This window comes from Malaclemys terrapin, chromosome 13 (genome assembly GCF_027887155.1).
Source record: "Malaclemys terrapin pileata isolate rMalTer1 chromosome 13, rMalTer1.hap1, whole genome shotgun sequence".
NCBI lineage: Eukaryota > Metazoa > Chordata > Testudines > Emydidae > Malaclemys > Malaclemys terrapin.
In genome coordinates this window covers 1,536,537-1,561,630 of record NC_071517.1, presented here as the reverse complement: position 1 = coordinate 1,561,630, position 25,094 = coordinate 1,536,537, and the positions used below count along the sequence as shown (strand labels likewise).

At 50.0% G+C, this 25,094-nt stretch overlaps 1 protein-coding gene across 10 annotated transcripts in view; it reads left to right on the top strand.

Annotated features, from left to right (window-relative positions):
• Positions 1 to 25,094, top strand: part of RBFOX3 (RNA binding fox-1 homolog 3) — a 333,267-nt gene that overhangs the window by 95,627 nt on the left and 212,546 nt on the right. The gene's annotated exons all lie outside the window — the stretch shown is intronic.

Sequence of the window (25,094 nt, the reverse complement as noted above, 5' to 3'; positions counted from 1 at the left end):
GGTGCCTGCCACTCTGAGCTGGGGGCGCTCCTTGTGAAGGCACTTCTCTCCTGGGGCGGGGGTGCTGTGGGGCGCACAAGCCTGGCTAGGGAGTTCCAGGTGACGTGACGAGAGCAGGAGGATACAGGGAGGTGGTGGCTTGGGAGCAGATCCGTGCTTTAAGCCCCCTCCCTCGCCCCTCGCCTGGAGCAGCTCGGGAGCAGCGCTGTGGCAGGTGGAACGTTGGCACCTGAAGCTTCCGTGGCAGTTGGAAGTGGCAGTTGGCCGGAGCGAGGGGGAGGGGAGCCTCAGCCCTGGCCCAGTTTGGGGGGAGGGGTAGCGTCCCCTCCATGGCAGAGAGACAAGGGCAGATGCGTGGGGGAAGCCAGGGCAAACCAGCGGGCCCGTGAGCAGAGCCCCGGCCTCCAGGAAATGGATGTGGGGGAGGGGCCTAGAGCCTGCTGGAGGAAGGAGCAGTTTTCTCCGTCTGCCCCCTCAGCGCCTGTGGGGAGGGTACCCTTGCACCCCACCCCCACAGCCTCATGGCGCCAGGAGCGATTCCTTGCTCCAGAAATGGAGGGATTTGCTCCTGGAAATGCAGGTGAAGAGGGGGGGATCTCTGCAGCCCTCGCTCCCATCCAGGTGCAGTGCAGCCGATGCAGCGTCGGGGGAGAACGGGCCCCATCTCACTCTGCCCGGCGTACTCAGACAGGCGCCGTTTTGGGGAGGGACAGGAGTAACTGAGATCTGACGTGACCCCTGGAACCCCTCATGAGGAGTAGAAGCTGCTTCACGTTGTTTTCCTGCTGGACACTCGGTGTGTGGTGGGGTGACTATTGGACATGGTGCATGGTGCGACAGCAGGTGAGGCCATGGTTACGCAAAGGTTCAAGGCAGAGACCCATGTTTCCTCAGCAGTAGGCACGTGCTGTAAGACTTGCGCAGCATGGATCTGTTTTGTCAGGGAGAGACAGAGCTCCTCTGCTCTTTGGGGTGAGAGAACCCATGCAACGGGGGGCAGGCGACAGTGCTGACAGGTGGGTTATAGTCCCATGGTCACCCAGTAATGGTGTGAAGGGGATTGCTGATGTTTTAACTTGTACATTTCTTACCAGCTGAGCTATTTTGCAAGCTATTTTAACACAGATAACTTTTATAGTAACCTGTTCATTTTGCTGAGTCTCCTTGCTCCTATATTGTGGATAATATGGAAGGAGCAGGACTGGGGTGGGTGCTCTACATTCAAATAACTCTCATATGAAATGAAGTAGATTATCTCGATGTTATACACTGTGGACCCAAACCCATTCGCACAAATGCCCCCCTTTTTAGGGGCTTTGGAAAGTTGCCAGCCTCCGGTGAGGAGACTGATTTACAATAGCAAGAGGTACTGCAGGGAAGGACTATGGAGGATTAGCCGAAGGAGATCTAATAAACCTGGAAGATCTAATAAACCTGAAAAAGCAGGGGTTGCATAAAAATATCTAGGGCCATTATTATCTGAGTGCCAACAATGTGCTTGACTCTCTATTGAACATAGAATATGAAATGGTCCCTGCCCCAAAGATATGGCCTACTAGACATCATTCCGTGGGACCCCTTGGCAGTAGGCAATAGAGTGCTTCTGCGGTAGCTTGACCTTGTGTTGCAGTCGTGTTGGAAAAATCTGATTTCTAACCAAAAGGAGTTGGTGTGGGGAGGGAGAGAACCACACCAACAATAAACGTCTTAGAGCTCCGGGACCTAACTGGCAGGAGGGGGTGTAAATTCTAACAGGAATGTGCTCCTGCCCATTGCCACGTGGGAGGGAAGCTGGGGAGGGGGTTTTAATCAGACAACAGAGGAATACCCAGTTATCCTGAAGAGCTTGTAGAGAGAGGAATCTCTAGTGTCTTCCCTCAATCTGCATTTTAGCAGGATTCGTTCCTCTGATGCGCACCGGACCCTGAGATTTAAAGAGACATGGCGCCTGCCTACCCTGGAAATTAAAGAGTGGGGCCAGCTGGTGGTGTGATTTCAAATCCCAGAAATAAGGGAGGAGGAAAGGGGCGCGAGGAACTACCATTCCTTTCTAGCCCTCATGCCATTTGCATTGCACTGGGCAAGTCTAGCCTGGGCGTGCTACATCTGTACCATAGCCACTCGTACCAGGCTGGCTTGCAGTGTCTGAGTCGCTCCAGTTACTTAGCATGCAATGAGTGTTGTGCTCAGAGAAATTTAGACGTAATTTTTTTGTGCTTGCATGTAAATGTGGGTAGGTGCTGTCCTGATTGACGGCAATTAGCATTTTCTAACGGTAACAGATGTTCATATTGCCAGGAGGCTGGTACCTAACGCCCACACTGCCATCTGTTCCACTGGGCACTGCCTGAGGAAGCGATACCAGCGCTGCAGACCTGTGAGTCCTTGGTGGGGTGTAGTTAACAGTATTGTGTAAGATTTTTCTGGGGGAAAAATAATAATAATAAAGACATTTTCAGGTTTATAAATAGTTCATGCTGTTTATTATGGGATGGAGGCTTTCTGTCTGACTAGCAGCTCCGATTTCTGTGCCGAGCTAACAAAGAGCGATCTGAACGGAATACAGAGCACCGGCTTGTTGTGGCAGGTTCTCAAGGGCTAGGAGAGGGAAGATGGTTTTGGTGCATTGTCATCACCATACAGTTTCAATGCACGATGAGGAAATAACTGTGGGTAAATGGGAGATTCCGCATTCCCCCCTTTGAACTCTCGCCACCTTCTGGTAAATCCCTCTTGTCTGCTGAGCCAGTGCCTGTAACAACAGTGGTAGGCCTGCATGTTTGTGTAGTACAGTGCTTCTCAACCTATTTACCATTGTGGTCTGCATCCAATACTACCTGTATGGCCCTGAGGATGTCACATGGGCTGCAGCTGTGTGCTGAGTGGGCTGCAAGTGGCCTGCAGGTTGAGAACCACTAGTGTAGTGTGAATTGCACAATGTGCATGTGGGCCACATGCTCCTTGGAGCTGTGTGCCCTGGTCAGCTGTGTGCCCTGGTCAGCTGTGCATGTTGTCTGATTGGCAGTCACAAGGGACAGATGAACTCGCACTTTCCCTCTGTTCTCCCATCTTGCTAAAACAAGATGTCTGCCTAGCACCCCAGCCCCTTTCTACGGTTGGCAAGTGCATTGCATTCAGTTTTACTCAACTCATCTCAAAGCATCTAACAGAAATAAGAGCAGGCCAGCTGAGGGCTCCTGGTTGTGACCTGTCATTATAGAAGAACAGTGAAATTGAAAAGCAGCACATTTAAACTGGGATGAAGCAATGGTTTTCATAGCATAATTAGCCTGTGGAACTCGATGCCACAAGATACTATTGAAGCAAAGAGCTTAATGGGATTTCAAAAGGGATGAGCTATTTATATGGACAGTCAGAATATCCACAGTTATATTGACTAGGATAAAATGTGCAAGTGACCATCCTGCTTCAGGACAAAAGGCAATCACTAACTGCCTGGGGATAAGGGGGAAGTTTGGGAAGACATCTGTCAGTATGTAGTTGCATACTTGCCCATTATAGGGTCTTACCTCCTCCTCTAAACATCTGGTATTGGCCTTGGATGCTAGATGAATCATTGAGCTAATCCCTAGCAGTTGCTGTGCTCCCTGTTGGTCCATGCAGCTCTATAATTTACAATAGGCAGAGTCTGATCACCAAACATTTAAGAGCTGGGAATTTCTGTCAGGCTGGTAAAAGCCTGTTGGAGTTGTTGGGGTTATACCAGTGTTATGGGGAAAATTTATCCCTGGAACTCTTGGATGTAGCCAGTGGATCCCTAAGTAACCTAGTTAAATACCTGTGCTCACTGTGCCCACTCAGACCCTCAAACACCTGTGCCTGACCTATCGTAACTCCAGTTACTGTGCTGTAGTGAAGAGACACACACATACTCCTGCCACTTGCTCCCCGGAGAGATACACACAGACCAACTGTGACATAGCGGCCCTGCCGTGGGACTTTGATCATGTAGTGGTATGAGACTGGCACAAAGCTGTGTCCTTGACACATAATTAGCTCTTCTCTGGGCATCATTAACATTTCTTTGAAAAGTATCAGAGGGGTAGCCGTGTTAGTCTGAATCTGTAAAAAGCAACAGAGGGTCCTGTGGCACCTTTAAGACTAACAGAAGTATTGGAGCATAAGCTTTCGTGGGTGAATGCCCACTTCATCAGACGCCAGAAAAGGCACTCTGGTATTTTCCCACTGCTTCATAAGCTTCAGAGGAGAGGAAATCTCCTCTCCTTGGCAGAACAGACCAGGGAGGGAAAGTTTTCTGATGCAGTTTAGCATTTAGTGAGGGGGAGCAAAGAAGCATGCATTCCCTAGATTTCCCAGCATACAAGCCTGTGACCCAGCAATACAATGGATCCTTGCCGCTGACATCAAGGGCTGTGATTAAATGACAAAAGGTGAATTACATAAAAAGCACTTTCCTCCTCCCTGTGGGGCTCTCCCACTTTCTCCAATGCTTGATACCAAGGAATTTTTTGTATGTTCCTCCCCCCTTCCTAATTTTACTTTTAAAAGTGTGAGTCAGTTGTGGTGCATGTGAAAGCAAAACATCGAGAGCCCTGGCTAGAGGCAGGTACAATGTGGGCTGGTTCTCCTGGCTCTGCCCATGCTCCTCAGTCTGTCCAGGGAAAGGGGAGCACAAACACAGAGAACTTCCTAAAATCCTGGGGGAGCTGGAAGCTGGTTTAACAACGTTTTTCCCCCTTTGAGGCTGCCCCCTCCTCTGTTCCAGTCCTGGCAATCCCCCCAGCTCTGTCAGTGTGCCCGAGTCCTGGTATGCAGGCCCCCGCACCTGCTCTCCCAGCCCTGAGGAATCTCCGGGTAAATTCTGCCTCTGTGTGCAGTGCCGGCTCTACCATTTTTGTTGCCCCAAGCAAAAAAAAAGCTGCTCAGATTGCCACTCAAACTGCCGAAGCAAGAAAAAAAAAGCCGCCCAAACTGTCCCACCCCAAGAATGGCCGGAATGTCTCCCCTTAGCATGTGCCGCCCCAGGCACGTGCTTCCTCCGCTGGTGCCTGGAGCCGGCCCTGTCTGTGTGTCCCTGGTAGCATCCATGATGTGCAATATTTAGATATTCAAAGAGGGGTGGGCTCTGCTGTGAGGCACTCACAGTTTATACTGTAGGCAAGTTTTGTGATGTAGGCATGTGTGTTGAAATGGGAATTTAAAAAATAATAATTTTATGACCCTATGTTTGTGCCTCTGTTTCCCCCATATGTTGCATGCCTACCCAGTGGGGGAAAACAGATTAAGTTTGCTCTCAGGGCAGACTTGGGCCTGGTCCACACTAACCCCCCACTTCGAACTAAGATACGCAACTTCAGCTACGTGAATAATGTAGCTGAAGTCGAAGTACCTTAGTTCGAACTTACTGCGGGTCCAGACGTGGCAGGCAGGCTCCCCCGTCGACTCCGCGTACTCCTCTCGCGGAGCAGGAGTACTGGCGTCGACGACGAGCACTTCCAGGATTGATTGCTTACCGCCGGACCCAGAGGTAAGTATAGACCTACCCTTGGAGACACAGATGTGTGTGTCACTTCCTTGTCTAGGTAGAATGAAGAGTCATTAAGGAACTAGTTGAAACCAACCAAGATCAACAAGGGGGCCAGAGAGACAATGCATGCGGCAATGACTCATGGATTTTCCCACCTCTCAGCAGGGAAACTGAGCAAAGAAAGACCCCAGTTTGAGAACAATAGACTGAGGTCTTGGGGGGGGGAAATAAGCGTTGGCTCCTGGAGAAAGCTGGTTGCTCTATCAGCTGGGAACTGACTAAGGAGTTCAGACAGAAAGAGAGACAGGTCTGGTCTACACTACATGGTTAGGTCAACCTTAGCTGCCTTGCATCGACCTAGCTATGGAAACATGTTCACTTAAATTCAGCTCCCTCCCTCTCCATGCTGATTTAGTAACACCACCTCCCCAAGCAGCACAGAGTCTAGTTAGGTCAACACAGTGTCAGTATAGACACTGCATTGCTTACATTGACTGTTAGTGGCATCCAGGAGCCATCCCACAATGCCCCACACTGGCAATACAATTGATACAAGTGCTTCTGGTGAGGATGCGCACAGCTGAGACAAGGAGCCAAGTGTGCGCACACAAGCGATTTAATAACTGTGGTGGCTGTATGCTGACATGAGTTAGGTTGACATAATTTTGTAGTCTAGACCTGGCCTGAGTCTTAAAATTGAGTTTTCTGCAGCTTTGCTGTGCTCTGGGCTGACCAGAACAGACTTTGCTGTAACCTTCATTTCTCTGTGCTAACTCGAAGATGTCCTGAGCTGTGTGGTGGGTGACTAATAAACCTGACCGTTTTGAAAACACTGCTTGAGTGTCACTGTGAATACTTGGTGAGGTGCATTAATGCTGAAGAGTACACAAGTCTCTTAGCAGGTGTCTAGCTGAATGGAGCTCACAGTATGAGAAAGGAGTGCTGAAGCCAGAGGTTCAGTCTTAGGAGGCAGTGAGGCTGCATGGCCTGCCCTGAAGGAAGGGGCTGGCGCACTGTAGGGGTTCTCCAAGAGACTGTTTCAAAGCTGGGGGTGTAGGACCAATCCTGTGGATCTGTGACAGCATAGCGAAAAGGCTGTCACTTAGGCTTGTGACATATGGCCAAGACTGAAACCCAGTCACATTAGTGTGCTGTGATTTTGGATTGGATTTAGCAGTGAGTGACTCATCTTAATGAGGTTGTTGGGGACATTGGGCAAAGCCTAGAAGCCAGTCACTTCTGCCTTGGCTCTCAGGATCCCTTTATTGGATTCTCCCTGTAGAGCTTAAGGGCAGGTTTCCTAGTGATGGGCTCAAACAGCCCTTGGCACCCCAGCAGCCCTAGGAAGCTGCCTTGGAATTTCCATCTACTCCTCTAGTTACAGTGAGCCCCATAAGTCCAAGGTCCTTCGCAGCAGAAAGAACCTTGCCTGGTTCGGGCCCTTGAAAAAGGTGCCGCACTGGTTTGTGAGAGCCTTGCTCTGAATGGGGATGTGACCCTCCCAGCTATTGTAACGGCACCTCCCTAGGGTGAGCAGGACAATCGGGTAAAGGGGGAGAGACAGAGGCAGCATTTCCCAAGCCTTCTATAGCCCTTCCCTCCCACCTGGCTAGGGGAACCGTAGTGGGAGATTGGCTTCCTCCTCAGATGTTTTCACAACCTGACAAAACAGGCTTGGTGACCATGTTGAAAACTCAGTCACCACTGAGGCAGCGGGGAGAAAATGGCTCGATGAACAGGGAGTGAGGGGAAGGTGAGTGGCAGCAATTTTCTGGCGGTGTGTCCTGCGTATGGATTCAGGCTCTGTTTCTTGTTCTCTTGCTAATTCTCTCTCTGCTTTCCTTCCCCATGCAGCCCACCAAGAGTCTTTGAACACCAATCAATTGTTTTTTCTATTCAACAGTCAGACAGTGCTGCTGAACCCCCATCTAGACAGAGCTGAGCCTCCAATTTAGCTGGTGCTGTCCCCAATCAATACGCCAATCTTTAGCTGGCTCTCTGTTTTTCTAAGTATGTATCCAGTATTCACGACAGCAGGAGCCGAGTGAGAGGAGCCTCGCCCAGAGAAAGGTGACCCCCATGCTGATTACTTCTTAAATTCTGGTGGAGCTGGAAACTGGCCTAGTAATTCCCCCCCCCCCCCCCCTTTGAGGCACGGCTGCGTTTTGGGATGGGGGGAGGGGAAGAGGAGGGTGAATGTGATACAATAAATCAGCTGACAGATTCAGGGCCAAGCTGGAGAATTTCATTAAATCCTATCTTGAGGTGCTTTTCCCACTGCAGCATCCTTCAGTGTGACACACACAGCACCAGGGGTGCTGAGCTGCCCTCCCACAGGGTAAGAGCATGGACTGGTCATGGAAGGTGGGCACGCTGCATTCTGTGGACAGCATTGCTATTGGCTGGAGGTTTCAAGCTGGACTGGAGGGGCCTAGGGCACCCGCAGCTCCATCCAGTGACCTAGGGAATTGAAAAACATTGGTCCAGGGCAGGGGTAGGCAACTATGGCCCGCATGCTGATTTTCATTGGCACTCGCACTGCCCGGGTCCTGGCCACCGGTCCGGGGGGTTCAGCATTTTAATTAAATTTTAAATGAAGCTTCTTAAACATTTTAAAAACCTTATTTACTTCACATACAACAATAGTTTAGTTAGATATTATAGACTTATAGAAAGAGACCTTCTAAAAACATTAAAATGTATTACTGGCACGCGAAACCTTAAATTAGAGTGAATAAATGAAGACTCGGCACACCACTTCTGAAAGGTTGCCGACCCCTAGTCTAGGGCTTAGGTCATCAGACTGGATCAGCTCAAATAGTAGAGGAAGGTTTGGGAGGGGGAACCCCATTGGGCGGTGGCCTATGACCGGTGTGTGGTACTGCATGTAAGCAGCGAAGTCCAATTAAAAGATCAGATTCCATAGTGATGGCTCTGGTGTAAGTACCCTCTAGTCACTTTTCTGTCAGTTCAGGCCACCAGGTTTGCTGTTGTGATACCCCTGCTTCCTGCCATATCCCCTGGACTGAATCTGAGCACATGAACCTCTTCTTTGGCACCTTGGACCCTCCCAGACCTTTGGGCTGAGGTATGTCCTAGTGACCCGTCCTAATCAGTTTGGTTACAGTGCAGTAGGACTCAGACATGGGAAAGGGGGACAGATGTGATGAGGAAAGGTATCTTGACTGTGAAGTGTGTGATGCCCTCTAGTGGTGCATTTGTATACAGAAAACCATCTTAATTCTGGGCACAGGAATGTTTGGAGCTCTGAACCCACTCTTCCTTCCTACCTGCAGCCTAAGGAACCACTGTCATCATCACATGAAATGTCCCTGTATTTCTTACCTCTGATGTTCAAGGGTTTTAAGGAGCCTTCCCCATTGCTTCCCCCCCTTCCTGCCCCCCAAAGGGGCTCCATATCCGAAGCCCTTTCAGGAGAGTGGGGCTTCCCTGATTAGCATTTCAGAGAGAGGAAATAACAGCAAAATAAACAGATTGCCAGAAACACCAAGAACCCATTTTTAAAAAGCTTTTATTGCATGTTCTCTCCAGCCCTCGTTGCCTCCCCCGTGAAACAGAAGGCATGTCCTGAGCCGAGGAAGACGTCTCCCTGCCTGGCCAGTCATGTGTGCTCTGCAGCAGAGTTGAGTGGAACCCTAGAAACTACTCAGCCTGACATTTGAGGGTGTAACACGAGGTGGCATCAGCAACAGGAGCTTTGAGCACAAGGATGGACCCGCCTTGCCCCTGGCTTGTCACTCTGCACTCAGTGCCCTATAACCCTGTGCACAGCTGTAACAGCATCTTCCTCACCGCACCGTATTGCAGCCAGAGGAGACTCCATTTCTAGCGCTGGTCCTCAGGCTGTGGGCTATGGGGCTGCTTTTGTACCAATGCCGAAGCATTTTCTGCAAGGTGAAGCCTAGACAGGACTTGGTTTCATGGTTTCTCTTGCCATTCTGCTGTTTGCTTGGTGTCTTTTTGATGAGTGTTCCTTTGGTATGAGTTCAACCCCGACTCAGTGTGTGTGCGTGGTGCCCAAACTGTAAGGGACAGAGCCAACTGCAAAGTGGCCTGGAGAGGTCACAGTAGTGAGGGCTGCAGGCACTAAAGAGAACTGGAGAGGAAGTACCAGGTACAGGGCATGGAGGCCCAGCTAAGGAGCTTGTATGAGGAGTCCTTAACATATATGAGCAAGTTGATTTTCACCATGTCTCGTTATAGAATCCTAAAATAGAGATCTCTGGTGCTACAGGCAAAACGCAAGGGGGGTGTCAGAGAGATGCTCTCCTTAAAAATGGTGGTTGTGCTATCCTTGTCCATTCTTCCCCACACCAGCTTTACAAATACAGGCAGAAAAGTTTTCTCACAGGTGTCACCAGCCAAACAGCTGAGGCGGCTGTAATAAAATGGCTCCATGGCAGAGTGTCTGATCTATTTTTGAAGTAAGCTAAGTGCTGTCTCTTGCCCTCCTTCCACTAGCAGGCTAAACTAAACCCGAAGGCTCTTGGGAACAAAGCGCCAGAATGACTGCTGCTCCCAGCACCTTTATTCATTGCAGGTGTTCCTGCTGGTGACAGTACCAGTGTCTAGGGCAGCTTGCCTGTGTTCCCATGGGCATGAAGCTGAGAAATGTGCCTATGCATGTTAGGGCCAGAGATCACAGAGAAGGGCTTCTTGGGCTCCTTGTGTGGTTGTTACCCACACGGGCAGCAACGAGCCGTATACATTAGCATGCGAAGACTTTTAAACTCAAACTTCCCAATGCACTTTTTTCCTTATTTGCTGTCCAAATGTTCAATTTAGTTTCCAACAAATATTGACCCTTAAATATATCATCCAGACCTGAGATGAGCTCCAGCATGGGGCAACCCCTCTGCTTGGATCTCAACTGCCTGGTAGTGTCGGTTATTCCTGGGGTAAATGGGTGTAAGATGCTACTGTTCTGGTTTGGTAACTTTTTACACTCATTCTGCACAGGGGTTAAATAAACACACAAAGTACAGGATGGTGGCAAATCAGGCCTAAGTCAGCACGGAACCTTGACCATGCAATCCTGCTAGCCACTCAGTGGGCATCAACCCTCTCCTCCCAACTGTTTCTAGTCCTTACCCTGCGATCAGGACTGAGCCGACTGGACTTTGCAACTGGGAAGGGCTTTCCATTCCCTTCACCCTTTCAGTCCGCACACTCACTGCACAATGACACGTGCCTCCCTTCTCCCACCTGTCACCCCCACTCAAGCCACACCCAGAAAACATTCCTTAACATCTGAGAATATTGATTTGTAAAACATGGATTGGTTACCTTAGTGCCAATTCAGAAGCTAAAACTAACCCTTCTGAATGGCCTGTCAGTGTATGCTCTTACCATACCTGTGTGATGTTGAGGTGTCAGTGCACACACTTGCCTGCCTGATGATGGTGGTTGTGTGTACAGCTGACTGTACCTGAGGCCCCATTGTGCTTGGTTCTGTACAGAGTTAGAGAGAAGACGCAGTCCCTGTCTCATAAGTTAATATTTATTAGACATGTATTGAGGTGGTGCCTGGAGACCAGCCAGATCAGAGGCCCATTGTGCTGGGTGCCACTCCAACATGGTAAATGATGGTCCCAGCCCCAAAGAGCTTACCGGACGAGCCCTAACAGCAGGGTGAGAGACACAGGCTGGGGTGGGAGGTGGGGAACACTGGGGAGCAGGTGGTTGCAGACTGCAGGCTCAGTGAGTTGCGCTAGGATGCTAACTGGTGGAGTGGGGTGCACAAGAGGGGGTGGTTTCTTATGGTGGAAGAGACCAAGGCATGTTTGCATTGTGAGGGGCAGGTGATCGGGGTTAGAAGAGGAAAGCTGGGAAGATGTCTATGACTGGGACAGGGCAGGGGAGGTTGCATCAGATTTTGTAGATTTTTTCCAAAGAGTTTATAAAGGACAAAAACAAGCAGAAGGTTTGGGAACAGTACAGCAAATGGGCTGGAGAATTTCAGGCATGCAGCTCGCTAGTTCTACTTCCGAACAGCAGATTCTGGGTTCTCTCCGCTCTAAATGTATGGGTGCATTGCCTTGCCCTGGCCTATTCTCCTCTGTGTACCTTTGTCTCTAGGCATTTGAACCTTTACCTGCCCCTGTGCAGTGCCAGGCGAGGCTTGGGAGTACCCAGGCGTGGTGTTGGGAGGAGCGGGCACTGCTGCCTCTGTGTGGTTGGGTGGGTAAGGGAATTTCCTGTCTCCCAGGCTTTCAGTTGCATTTTGAGCCTGACATTCTGCTGTGCTGACATCTCCCTCCTTCGCCCCCCAGTGGGAAATGAGGAAGCTGTGATTAACCTAATGAGTGGTTAATTAATGAGCGGGCTGGTTGTACAGTAGAACCTCAGAGTTACAAATACCTCGGGAATGGAGGTTGTTTGTAACTCTGAATAGAACATTATGGTTGTTCTTTCAAAAGTTTACAGGCTGCTGAACATTGACTTATTACAGCTCTGAAACTTTACTATGCAGAAGAAAAATGCTACATTTAACCATCTCAATGTAAATGAAATAAGCACAGAAATGGTTTCCTTACCTTGTCAAATCTTTTTTTAAACTTTCCCTTTATTTTTTTAGTAGTTTTACGTTTAACACAGCACTGTACTGTGCTGCGTACTTCCGATTCCAAATGAGGTGTGTGGTTGACAGGTCAGTTTGTAACTTTGAGGTTCTACTGTGTAGTGGAAGTGTGCTGACCTTGCTGAATAATGGCAGGGTAACAGCCTGTCAGGTACAGGGCACGTGGGTGCATTGATTTATGGCTTTAACCCTTCCATTTCCTCTTTGGCGTGGTTTCTCCTGGCTCCACTCACTTGGCTGCTTTTGCCTTAGTATTCACTGTTTATGCTGACCTCTGCAGTTCTCCAGGGCTGGTGTGTGGTCATTTGTGCACCTCCTGAGACTGCTCGGCCTGCTGGGAAAGTGATTGTTGGGTCCCATGGGCATATTGGTGAGGCTTCTCATTTACTCCTTTCCCAAAGGGCCCATGATGGAAAACATCAAGGCAGCAACTTTGTAGTAGCTGTTTGAGTTAATGTCCTTGTCCTGCCTGAGGGTGTGTGCACATGCTCAATGTATGGATGAGGAAACACGCCCAGTACTGCACTGGTTGTGTGTTTGCAAACGTATTTTTGATGATTATCATTACGGTAGTGCGCAAGGACCAACCAAGAATGGGGCCCCATTGTGCTAGGCTTTGTACAAACACAAAGTAGCAGATGGTCCCTGTCCCAAGAAGCTTACAGTCTATATAGCCCAGACACAGGATGGGAGAAGGGATGTGACACATAAGAGAGGGAGCACTGTGGCAGCACCAAATGGTGTGTTAGTGCCAGTATTTTTTAATGTAATTTAATTTATGTATTGAGATGTGTTTAGTTAGAAGGAGAGCAGCTAAATGGAAAGAAAAGTGAAGGTGGGGGGACACTGAAGGGAATGGGAGATGGTGAAGGGGACAGGGCAGAGGAGAAGAGGTGAAAGAGACAGGTTTGGAGTGAATCTGAAGTGAAGAGACTACTGCAATGGAGGGGAAGGGTTGGAGCAGACAGCCAATCAGCACAGGGCAGAGACAGTCTAGTCCAGTAAAAACTCTACAAAGTTCTCTGGATGTGCGAAGGTCCCTGCTTTGATGGGCTGCAGTCTCTGGCTCACTTCTCCCAGTAGTTCTTCCCCCAGGCCACAAAGGAGACACCACCTGTGCCAGTGTGTAGAACTGAGTTGTCTGCTCTCTTTTACCCCCACTCCAACAGGCAGACTGGTCCATGGATCAGATAAGTTAGTAAGTGCAGAGCAGCCTGGAACGCTGTTTGATGCCTTCATTCGGAGGTGTGAAATGCTGCATGAAATGTGCAAATAGAAGAGGCCCGTGGGGGGCCTCCTCTTCCAGCCATGCATCTTAATCTGCTGCTGCTTTGCACTGCAGCTGGGAGGAGCGAACACTTGCTAGCCAGATCTCTCCCATTCCCTCTGCCTGAGAAGATATCAGGGTTAGTTCAGGCCTATGAGAAGCTTCCTGTCCTTTGCTGTGGCTCTGGGAGCTTTCATCAGGGCATGAGGAGTGAAGCTCTTTGAATGTTTGAAGGCCCATGAAAGAGGCAGATTTAGCAAGTCCTTTCTGAGAGATGAATAGCTGGCAACATCTTTCCCTGACTGTACAAAGTTTCAATGTCAGATCAAAATCAATCTGGATTTTGAACCATCAAAATGTGTCCCCAAAGAAAGGAGCATTTCTGGGATAATGGGGATCATCATTTTCACTCCCTGGGCTCCAAGGGACCTGTATTCCTTTCAATGTTGGTTGTAAAGACCTGTGAGGAAGATGGCCCTTTGGGACATGGCTCACTAGTAACGATTGGAAAGAGTCTCTGTAGCGGGACTGCTACTTTGAGGATTAGGTCCCACTGTAACTGATGGATCAATTATTTATTCTCCTCCCTTCCCCACCCCGACATTTTTTAGGAAATAGGGTTGGAAAGGTTGTTTCAGTGAGGTCTAAGCACCTCACTCACCAACACCAGCTGGGTCACGTTTCTGGGAGGGGACCAAACTCCCAAACAAATACATTCCATGGGGATAATGGCCTGTTTCTAAACCATAACCAGGTAAAAACAGCTTGTTCCCACCTCCTATGGAATTCTGCCCTGTTCTGGTGCCAGGATGCAGCCCTGTTTACTGGGTTTTCTGTTGGAGGACATGGAACCGGTCACACAGTGTGGCTGTAACACTCCTCGTCAGAGCCTGCATTTCACCTTTAGCCTGCCTGGCCTTCCTTTGGTGGTGATTTCTGCTGTTGCTTGCTAACTGGCAGGGCTGTCTGAAGGCTGCCTAGTCACCACTAGCACATATGTTGTTTTATTGTGTACTTAAATCCATATTGAATTCAGGCAGTAGAATTCTCTGGCCTGTGTTCTGCAGAAGGTGCCTTCTGGCCTGAAAACCGATGAATGGAAAAGTGCTGGGAAGGAGGCGGTGCCATGGAGCACACTGAACTAATGATCTGGTTTGTCACTGCTCAAGTCTTGGGCTTAAACCTTGACAGGAGTGAAATGAGTTGGCTAGTTCTGACCTTAGCTCTTGTGTGCATATCCTAGAACCGTCCCAATTGGCCCAGACTGCTTCCTAGTTGTTCTTGACTGAAACAACAGGGGATTAAATAGACAAGCACTGAAGTTAAGTGGCAAAGCTGTGCCTGGAAGGAGTCAAACAGGGGCGTAGGACATAATTGAGGTGGGTGGGCAGAGTTTGGGAGTTCAAGATTGCAATGTCAGATGTGCTGCAGGTTGGGGTGGAGGGGTATTGGCAGAGCTGTGTGTTTGGGGACCCCAGGGCTAGAATAGCAAGGGGGCTGTAGGTCAGGATTGACAGGGCATCACCAGAGGTTTGGTGGGGTGTTGAGGGATGGAATAGCAAAGGGAGCTGCAAGTTTGGACTGAGGGGCAGCAGCAGAGTGGCGGGGTGCAGAGTAGAAGCCATGCGGGACTGAACTAGGATAGCAGGGTTGCTGCAGGGTAGGATTGAGATGTGTCGACAGAGCTGAATTGGGCCCAGGACTGGAACAGAAGAGTGCTCCAGGATGGGTTGGGGGGCAATATAGGAGCTATGGGGTTCTCACCACAGCAATGTGTCCTTCAGTGTTGTGAGCACTAAACTACACCCGGAATTTGGTTGTGGGGGAGTGTCTCGTTGCAACACTGAATGTTGGGCTGGAGCATTTCAGCAGAGAGGCCCCTACATTATCTCCAGGTAGTTCTTGAGCTGCCTGCAAAATAAGTTTGCTCGGATCCCCTGTCCACCTCTCTGGGAAGTCACTAGCTATGGTTCAAAGTTTTCTTATCATGATTATTATTCCTTCTGGTCTGGCATCTGTTCAAGTGACAGCAGCCAGGGAGAGTGAAGGGATTGGAGCAAATTTCTCATAAAAAGTAGCTAAGTTGATGAAACCATTATGGTGCCTGCATTCTGCATTTAATCATTCTGACACATCAGTAGGGGAGGTGTGTGTGCATGTGCGTGCGCAGACACGTACACTGAGCTTCCTTTCAGGCAGTCTGGTCCATCCCCTCACTTTTCTATTGTTGCCTCTCCCTCCCTCCTTTTACACACACACATGTGCACGCCCCTACCAGTCTCAGGTCCCTGCATTTAATCTCATCCACAGACCTGTCTTATGCTACTCACTAGTGCAGTTGCTAACATTTAATAATAAGGCCACGCCTGCTGGCTTTCAATCTTCATAACAGAGCAGGACACCCTTATCTGGCAGCCTGACAGCAGGGAGAGAAGTACCTGACAAATTCTTATTGCTGCCACAGTTATCACTTTGCAGAGGCTGCTCCAGCACCCACCCTGATTCACCTTGCTTCTTTCTGGCATGGTACCTGGCAGCTGGTCCATTTTGAGCCTGGCTGTGTTCCTGTGACATCATGCCAGCGTGGGAAGAAAAGGGCAGTGTTTGCATATTGCATGTGGCTAGTGGATGTGCAGGCTTACTTGCAGCAGTGTATTCAGGAAGAATAAAACAACCCTGGAAGCGTTGGACTAACCCTGACCCCAGGCTCTTGGCCTGCCCCGGTCTGACTGGCTGTCCTCAGCCCAATGCGTGCAGTAGCAGTGTAGGCATGCAGGCAACATTGGCAAAGGTATAAACAGTCATGACAATTTTCCCTTCTAGAGCACCTTCCATTCCAGGCTAGTGCTTAGATACTATAGTGGGTAAGATCTCAAAGCATTGTAACAGCTGTGAATTATGCCACGCCAGCTTTCCTCTGAGGTAGGGAACGTTGCTCCATTTACAGAGGCACAGATTGAGTTAGTGACTGAGCTAGGAGTAGAAACCAAGGCCCAGTTTTAAAAAGTATTTAACAGTTGCTGAGTTTGGCATTGCAGTGCCTAACTGATTTAGGAGCCCAAATCTCATTTTCAAAAGGGATTTAGGCATGTAGCCTAAATCCCATCAACAGTCAATAGCATTTTGGCTCCTAAGTGCTTAAATCCCTTTTGAAAATGAGATTTAGGCTCCAAAATCAGTTAGTTGTTGCAACGCTGAGCATAGCAAAGTTTAAATACCTTCAGAAATATGGGCCCAAGAGTCCTAACTGCTATTCCTTTGTTGTAAGGACTAGACCACGTCCCCTGCCAGTGCGAATGCAGGCTGGGTTAACACTTAACACTAAGAGCCACGTGGCTGACATTTCACCAGTACTTTCATCTTTAAGAAATTTGTTTTGTGTGTAAGGTGAGTGCTCTGTGCAAGAATGTGTGTCTGTCTGATACAAAGGAAAAGAGTAGTTCCCATGTAGATCTAAATTCCTGAAGATACAAGACAGCACTAGGCTGTCCAAGAGGAAATGCTTATTTCAGGGGCAGAGCATCTCCCCCAGCTTGTATTGTGTGCTTTCTGCCACAAGGGAAAGTGTGACCGGGGACAGAGTTGTTGGATGCTGTGCGTGCACATATGTGCATGGGAAGGCAATTATATTCCCGTTCTCCGGGGAACGCACAGAGGGAAGAGTCCCACCATCCAGGAGCAGAGCAGCAGGTCCAGTCTGTGTGGAGACACACAGGAAGCGTAGTTCTGCTGTATATATGGGGGAGGGTGAATAACCAGTCTTAGGCCATGTCTATTCCAGATACAACTATACCAATGCAGCTGTGCTGCTGAGCAATCACTCCCTCTCTATGCCAGTGGGAGAGGGCAGAGCAGTTTGGGGACAAAGGGGCGAGCCCAGGAAAAAAGGGAGGAGAAACCTAGTGTGTTAGACATTCAATCTGTTACCTGCTTTCATTAAAAATCAGTGGTGCATTCGTATGCTTCCACTCCCTCTCTGACAGCCAGGCTCCTGCACTGGCTGTGGGGCAGGATCAGAAACCAGGCATCATTCTCATTATCAGCCTATCCTTTCTGCTGCTTCCCCCCCGCGCCCCCATAAACTAACCAGCTCATCTCCAGCCCCATCAGAACTAAGATTTACAGACAGGCCCTGCCGATTGCCTGTCTCTTCCTTCTCTCAGCTTTATTCCTGCCATCTATCATGCCCGGCTCCCGCTTCACAGCCACTGGGACACTTCATCAGGCAAAATTTCAACCTTGGCAGCCCTGGCTTCGGTGGAGGGAAAACGTGAGCAGTAATATTAAAATAATGGAAAGGCAGCAGGGTGGGGAGGATGGTGCAGGGACATGGAAGGTCAGACCTGGCCCAGAACAGGGATTGGCAGAACAGACAAAGTGCTAGGGACAAGCACAAAGCTGGGTTCTGCCTCCACCTACTTGGAGGTATGTGTCACTCCCAGCCCATGCTCCTCCCTCCTCATGTTTACTGGGGTGACATGCCCCTGTGCAGAGTGCCAGAACAAGGCCTAGGCACCACTCAAGTCCCACCTAAGCACGTAGGGCCTTGTGTTGAATTTAAAGTGCCCTACCTCACTTCTTTAAACCCCTTTGTATGATGCCCCCACCTGCCACTTAGCTTTTAAATGCCAGTCTCTCCTCTGGCATGGTCAGCTTGCCCTGCTGCGTCTGGCTACTCCACATTGTAATCTCTTTGGGGCGGAGATGTTATGTTCCTGCATGTGTATAAAGCACCAGCCCCCCCATGGTACTGTGTAAAGAGACAGTGATATTGGTGTGAACAACTTCTAGGAAAAACTCTGCTGCAGCTGGGTAGCATGGGGAGGAAGTTCAGCCTGGTGGGGCTTTATAAAGGGTGCAGTCATTAAGATAAAGCTGGGTCCCTTTGCTTGCTTTGACCTCACTGAGGGTTCTGGCACCCAAGCAGGGAGAGTCCTATTTTGATCAGGTAGAAAATACAGTGAATTTGGGTTAAGTAAATAAATTCCTGCTTTGTTCAAATCCCAGTTCCCTTTAAATAAGGGGAAACAACGATTCTCCAGCTGCTAAGAGGATGACGCCAGAATGACACATGGTCCATTCTCTCTCGGGGGTGTGCATTGGTGGTCCCTACTTCCTAGTCTTGGAACAATTGCCAATTCAAAGCACATGGCCCCATCATTTTGCTCAGATAATTTTGAGTCTCCTCTCTTTCTCTCTTGGGACATCTAATTTTTGCTTTTAATAAATAAATCAAAGCTCCCATTGCCATGACTGACTCCCTCCCACCCCCGCCCCTCTGCCATGCCCTGCTTCGCTCTCTGGGGTAAGCTGAGTGCCTAGACAGACACATACCCTCAGCTAGGTCTATTCCTTTGTGAAGTGGGGTGAGAGCTGATCAGCTGTCCTAAACGTTCAAAGTCCTGGCCCATGCCCTCCTATAGCACGACCAACGCTGAGCAAAAGGCACCAGCTGTTGTCAGCTGAAGCTCTAGCTTCCCTCCCAGGCAAATCTTTGTGTGTCCCATAGCTGAGAGAGCGCATTGTTCTAAGGCAGTGCCAGCAGCCTGGCTAGGCCTGCAGGTGCCTTCAGACTGGGACTCCCTACCCAACCCATCAGACCTGCTCTGACAATCTCCTTTGCTGAGGGCTGTGACCCTTTGTTAGTTTGTAGAGGCATTGGAAGGTAAGAGACAAAAGCTCTACCTGGAGGCGGGAGGGAGAAGGAAATGATGATCAGATGGAGCGCTGGCATGGCTTTGCTCACTGGAATACAGTGCACAAAGGAGCAGCCTTCCCAATCATCCTTGGGCCTGTGGGCCTGGGTGAGCACCCAGTGCACACATGATTAAGGGTGATGCTGATTGGCAGCTGCTGCTCACAGGAGCCTGAGACTTTCCTGTCCCTCAGCCGTCTTTCCTACTGAACATTATTAATGTAACAGGCACTTTGTATTTCTGGAAGAGTGCGGAGAGAGAGTCACTCACAGAGAGTCACTCTGCTTTAAAAGTATTTAGATGGACAGCTGTCACGTAAACATATCGGAGTCTTCCAAGCCCACAGGTCACAGTGACATGCTGCTCTTGCATGAGAGAGAAAGGGAAGGCAGCAGGCTGGGTGCTGGCCTGAAGGAGCTGATTGGGCAGAGCACTAAGAAGGGTTTCACATACTGAATCTGGGGTGAAACAAATGGCTAGATGTTCCCCAAGAGGATGGGCCCTTTGGGAAAGCACAAGTCCATGGCAGACCTGGGGCAGACCTCAGTATGCAGCATGCTTGTCTGTGCAGTGTACCAGAAAAGGGGGTGGAGCTGTACTGTACTGGAGCATGTAGCATCCCTGAACAATACCCTTGTTGGAGATCCCTGTATACGCCTTACATGGCTCTGTGGATGGGGTCATAGATTGTGCAGGGAGGCCCGTGGATGCTGTGGTGAGGAGGGCCATAAGTACCTAAATAGCCAAGCCATACCAGGGTATGCAGCATACCTGTTTGTATGTTGTACCTCCATTATACAATACCTGTATGTGCAGGGCATTTGTCTGTGTGACTCGCCTGGCTTGGCAGTGCTTTTCGGGTGCCTGGGCAGCCTGTGGGGAGCCAGGCCAGGCTTACCTGGGGTGGTACATGCTGTAAGAGCTCCCTCCATAGATGAGTGCCCCTGTAGAACATGCAGTGCCAGGATTGCCTCCTGCGAGTCACGACTTAGTCTCCAGAGAAGTTTTCAGAAATGGTTTCAGTCCCATTCTCTCTCTGCATGCCACGGGCTGAAATGGTTCCTGAGCTCTGGGTCCTAGCCTGGGTGCCCTTGTAGTGTAGCCAGGATTTAAATTCAGCCGGACCTCTCCTCTCCAGTAAATATTTTCAAACCCATGGGGAGCCCTGGTATGCCTTGCAGAGCTGAAGCCCCATGCCCCAGTGCCAACCCCCTGCCAGGCTAAAGCTCAGAGCCTTGGTGCTGCCTCCCCCACTGGGCTTAAGCCATGAGCCCCAGTGCAGCCGCCACACACCCTCTCTCTCTCCCCTCCCTTCCCCCCGGGACTGGAGCCTGGAGCCCTGCCATGCCACTACAGGGCAGAAGCCCCAAGCTGCCCAGTGGCTGAAGCCCCGAGCCCCCAACCCCCACAATGGGCCCTGGAGTTTTTATAGCATGTTGGGGGCGGGAAATCATTTAAGAATTTAAGCCCTGAGTGTAGCGGAGGCCTCAGGGATACTGAGGGAGTTCCATTCCTCCTGAAAGTATTGATCTATTCCTTGCTCTGGCCCACATCAACTGAGTGCTGGAAGGAGCTCTAACTCCTCATGAAAAGCTGCTGTGGACACTGTGCTGTCTAGAGGTACATCTGCACAGCAAGCAGAAACCTGCAGCAGTTGGAGCCTGGGTCTACAGACCAGTTCACGGGGCTCACGCTACCATGCTTAAAAATAGCTGGCCAGATATTCAGGCTCAGGCTGGTAGGGTTCAGCACCTGAGCTCCAGCTTGAGCCCAAATATTTACACAGCTATTTTTAGCACCATAGTCTGAGTCTGTAGACCTGGACTCTGAGACTCGCTGCTGCAGGTCTCTGCTCCGTGTGCAGACGTACCTAGGTAATGCAAGAACTTAGGTGGAGCAGCAAAGTGCAGAGCCCAACTCAGTGGAAGCCTTTTAGGGCCTGTCTACACTAGCTAAAAGTGTTGCAATAGCCTGTTGGTTGGAGCACCTTGATCTTGCAGTGAGGAGTCTGGTGGCACCTTAAAGACTAACAGATTTATTTGGGCATAAGCTTTCATGAGTAAACCCCCCCCACCTTCTCGTTGTTTTTGTGGATACAGACTAACACGGCTATCCCTTTGATACTTGATCTTGCGGTGCTGGTAGATGTAGGCATGGTCCAGTTCCTTTAGGGATGCAGGGAGGGAGCAGGCCATTGAGTGCAGAGGGTGAGAATGAGTGCATGAAGTGGGGTTGGAGAAGGCTCCTTGAGCCCTTCCCCTCCCGTCACTCATGCAAGGGCCAGGCAAACTGGCAAATCCGCAACAGACTGGGATCTGGAATGCAGATATGTGAGCCCTCTCACCCTGCCTCGTGCTCGTGGCTTTGCTGAGTTGCAGTCCATGCCATCTGCTTGTGACTCATCCATTTCCTCCGAAGAATATAATGCACTCTGGGCTTCGTGATGTGGATCAATACCAGAGGCTGTAAAGTTTTCAAAGATTTGTTAGGTTGCGTGAGTTCAAGGTGTGTGCTTTCCCCAGGCTCGGTAAACGATAGTGCCTCATTGTAACCATCATGTCAAATCTCATATGCAGGGCTCAGGCGGTCAACACTTAAGGGGGCTCTGCTCCCCTTCCCTTCTCTGCTGCCTTCTTCCTGTGTATTTTAAACTAGCAGTTTTAATGAGATGGGCAGCGTCCGCTCAGGTGCCCCAAATCTGAGCAAACACTGTCACCAGTCAGTCACTCTTATGCATCTTTTTAATAAACTCCCACATAGCTGGAAGGGCTGACAAGCCTGCAGGGCAAGGGAATGCCTGTGAATCTGTGCCTGAAAGTCCTGGCTTTTAGGGCTCTCCCATGGGGGTGTGTGATGTCAATATCAGCTGTGCTGCCCTACCTAGACTCTGTGGGACTGAATGAGAGAGCCTGGGAATCCTCAGCTAGGACCTCCTGGCTTTGAGGATATATCTAAGCCCAGGGTTAGTGGGACTTGAGTGAGTTAACCTGTGTCAGGGAGCCCTGGGCTTGAGCATCTACATTGTATTTTAATTCTAGATTAATCATTTTCAGACTTGTGCTTGAACCTAGGGCTCTGGTGTCCACACTGCAGTGCACAGGAGGCTCTCTGACTGCGTACTTGCAGATTGGTGATCAGAACAGATGGGTTAGCACAGACCTGAGCTGCTGCCATTTGCAAAGTGGGGGTCACTTCTGTTTTCAATAGAGTGGATTGCAGATTGTTGGGATGGAGAGGACTAAAGAAGTTGTCCCATGGAATTGTGGGATACTTCCAGCTGACTCCCGGGATCTAAGTCAAGCAGGGCTGCATCTACACTGCAAAGCAATAGGGCTTGGACCCTGGCTCCCAGCTTAACTCGAGCTCAGACCCCCCCAGCCCTGCAGGGTCCAGGGACCCTGGGTTAGCGCAATTGAAAAATCCATACCCCTGAGCAGCATAGGCTGACCTTACCGCCCTGCGTAGACAGCTCTGTGTCGGTGGGAGAGCTTTTCCTGCCACCGTAGCTACCGCCTCTCCAGAAGGTGGATTAAATAACGCCGACTGGGGAGCTCTATCCCAAAAGGCATAGAGTGTCTTCATTGAAGTGCTACAGTGGTGCAGCTGTGCTGCTGCAACGCCATAAGTGTAAATCAGCTATTTAAAACCTTTTCTGTGTGCATTGCAGTGCTGGTGAAAGGCGCTGGAGCGGGCCAGCCCAGGAAACTGGAGTCCTCTAGTTATCCCCAGAACAGGCACAAAGTTTCACCAACAGCACTCCCTGTCCGTGTGCTTCAGGCCTGCCCGGGAGGGAACAGTCTTCAGACGCCCAGGCATTGGCACCTCTGCTCAGATTGTCAGCGGGGGAGGGGAGGAGGGCATTTAGAGCTGATGGCAATGGTGGGTTTGCATTGTGCACATCTAGGGTGACCAGATAGCAAGTGTGTAAAATCGGAACGGGGGTGAAGGGTAATAAGCATCTATATAAGAAAAAGCCCCAAATATTGGGACTGTCCCTATAAAATTGGGACATCTGGTGACTACAGTGGTGTTAACGGGCCCCTTCACTTTGCTTGGGCCCTTGGAATATGCACTAGCTACTTATGCTAAACTGTCTGTTCATCTTGTGTTTAGCTGTGACAGTCTAAGTACATTTCCCAGACTTGAGGAAGAGCTCTGTGTCAGCTCAAAAGCTGGTCTCTCTCTCGCCACCAGGATTGGGTCCAGTAAAAGATGTGACCTCCCCCACCTTGTCTCTAAAATATCCTGGGACCCATACGGCTACAACAACGCTGCATACAACACTAGGGACTGGACATTTTTCCCATTAGGCCAGCGAGTGGCCCTGTGATGGGAACAGCTGGGGTTCACTGCTGTTCAAGTTTGGCCTAATACTCCCTGTATGAGGGCACAAGCCCAGCCCTGAAAGCTTCTTCTCTGCTCCAGGGCTGTGCCTGCCCTTGGAGCCCTCACCCTAGTCCTGTGAGGAGCTACCTGATTTCCGGTCTTCACCTTGGCGTGCCAGGGGGTCCCCAGGCCAGAGTGCACATAGAGAAGCTGCTTTCTATACACTGCTTCCCTCTTCCTGGTGCCGCTGCTGCAGCAGCTCTCTGCTCCCGCCTGCTGTTTGGGGCTGGAAGTCAGCAACCCCACTCTGCACCTTTTCTAACTTCATCTGGGTAATATTTTAATAAATCATTGTGGACAGTGCTGGGCCCATACATCACTCGCCCGGCCCCCTGAAGGCTTTCAGGTCGGTGATGGATACATTGCAAGCGTGGGAGTTGGCTGAAATTGTATCCATCCAGCCAATCTCCCTCTCCCATCCTAGGGAGACTGATAGGAAGCTGGCGAGAGATCCCTCTACCTGATATTTGACAACATAGTCATCTCTGGGACAACAGGGCCTAATGAAACTAGATTACATGGTTTTACTTTGACAGATCATTTTGAAAAATGTGGCGATTTCATTCTGTTTCTCTTATTTATCATTATTGTGGCGCTGCCTGTGTGGACGATGGAGCAGGGAGCAGTAATTCTGTACAGCTCAACTGAATCTCAATTGCAGAAAGCAACAGAGGGTCCTGTGGCACCTTTAAGACTAACAGAAGTATTGCAGGTGGCCTGGGGACCCCCTGACACCCCAAGGTGAAGACCGGAAATCGGGTAGCTCCTCACAGGACTAGGGTGAGGGCTCCAAGGGCAGGCACAGCCCTGGAGCAGTGAAGAAGCTTTCAGGGCTGGGCTTGTGCCCTCATACAGGGAGTATTAGGCCAAACTTGAACAGCAGTGAACCCCAGCTGTTCCCATCACAGGGCTACTCGTTGGCCTAATGGGAAAAATGTCCAGTCCCTAGTGTCGTATTGCAGAAGTGTCAGGTGGGTGGGAAGTGAGAATGTCTCTGAAGCCCAGGGATGGGCCATAGGGTGTCACCCTCCTCCCTGCCCACCATGGGACAAGGTGAAGGTGTTCTCTGGCTCCTCCTCCTCCAGGAGGGCTTGTGACATCTGGCTTTGAAATCTCACTGCTGCACAATGTGAAAGCTGCTGTGTACTCAAGAGGGGCATAATTGAAGAAAGACAGCCAGGTCTGGTGCGCTAAGTCTTGAGGTAGGGGCCAGGACTCTCTTGGGTTCTTTTTGCAGCTCATTGTTTGCCCTTCGGTGCAAGTCACTCCCCTGTTTTGTGCCTCAGTTTCCCCTTTTATAAAATGGGGGTAAAACCTCCCTCCTTCCTGGGGAGTATGAAGAATAGTTAGTGTTTGTATTGTGTTTGGAGATGTCAAACACCATGTATATGGTACTTGGGTCTGTCCCCATAATGCTTGCCTCTGCCTCTGTACAGGAAGAAGACTGTGTCTCCCACAGCTTGCTCCAAGGGCTTCCTCGGCCCCACACTAGACAGAAGCATATTTGGCATCTCCTGTTAACAGTGGATTCACACAATGACTTTCTATCCTTCTCCACTTAGATTTAATACTGGCCAAAGGCATTGCTCCCCCTCATCCTCTTGCCCCCATCCCTTTGCAGGTCCCAATCCTGCA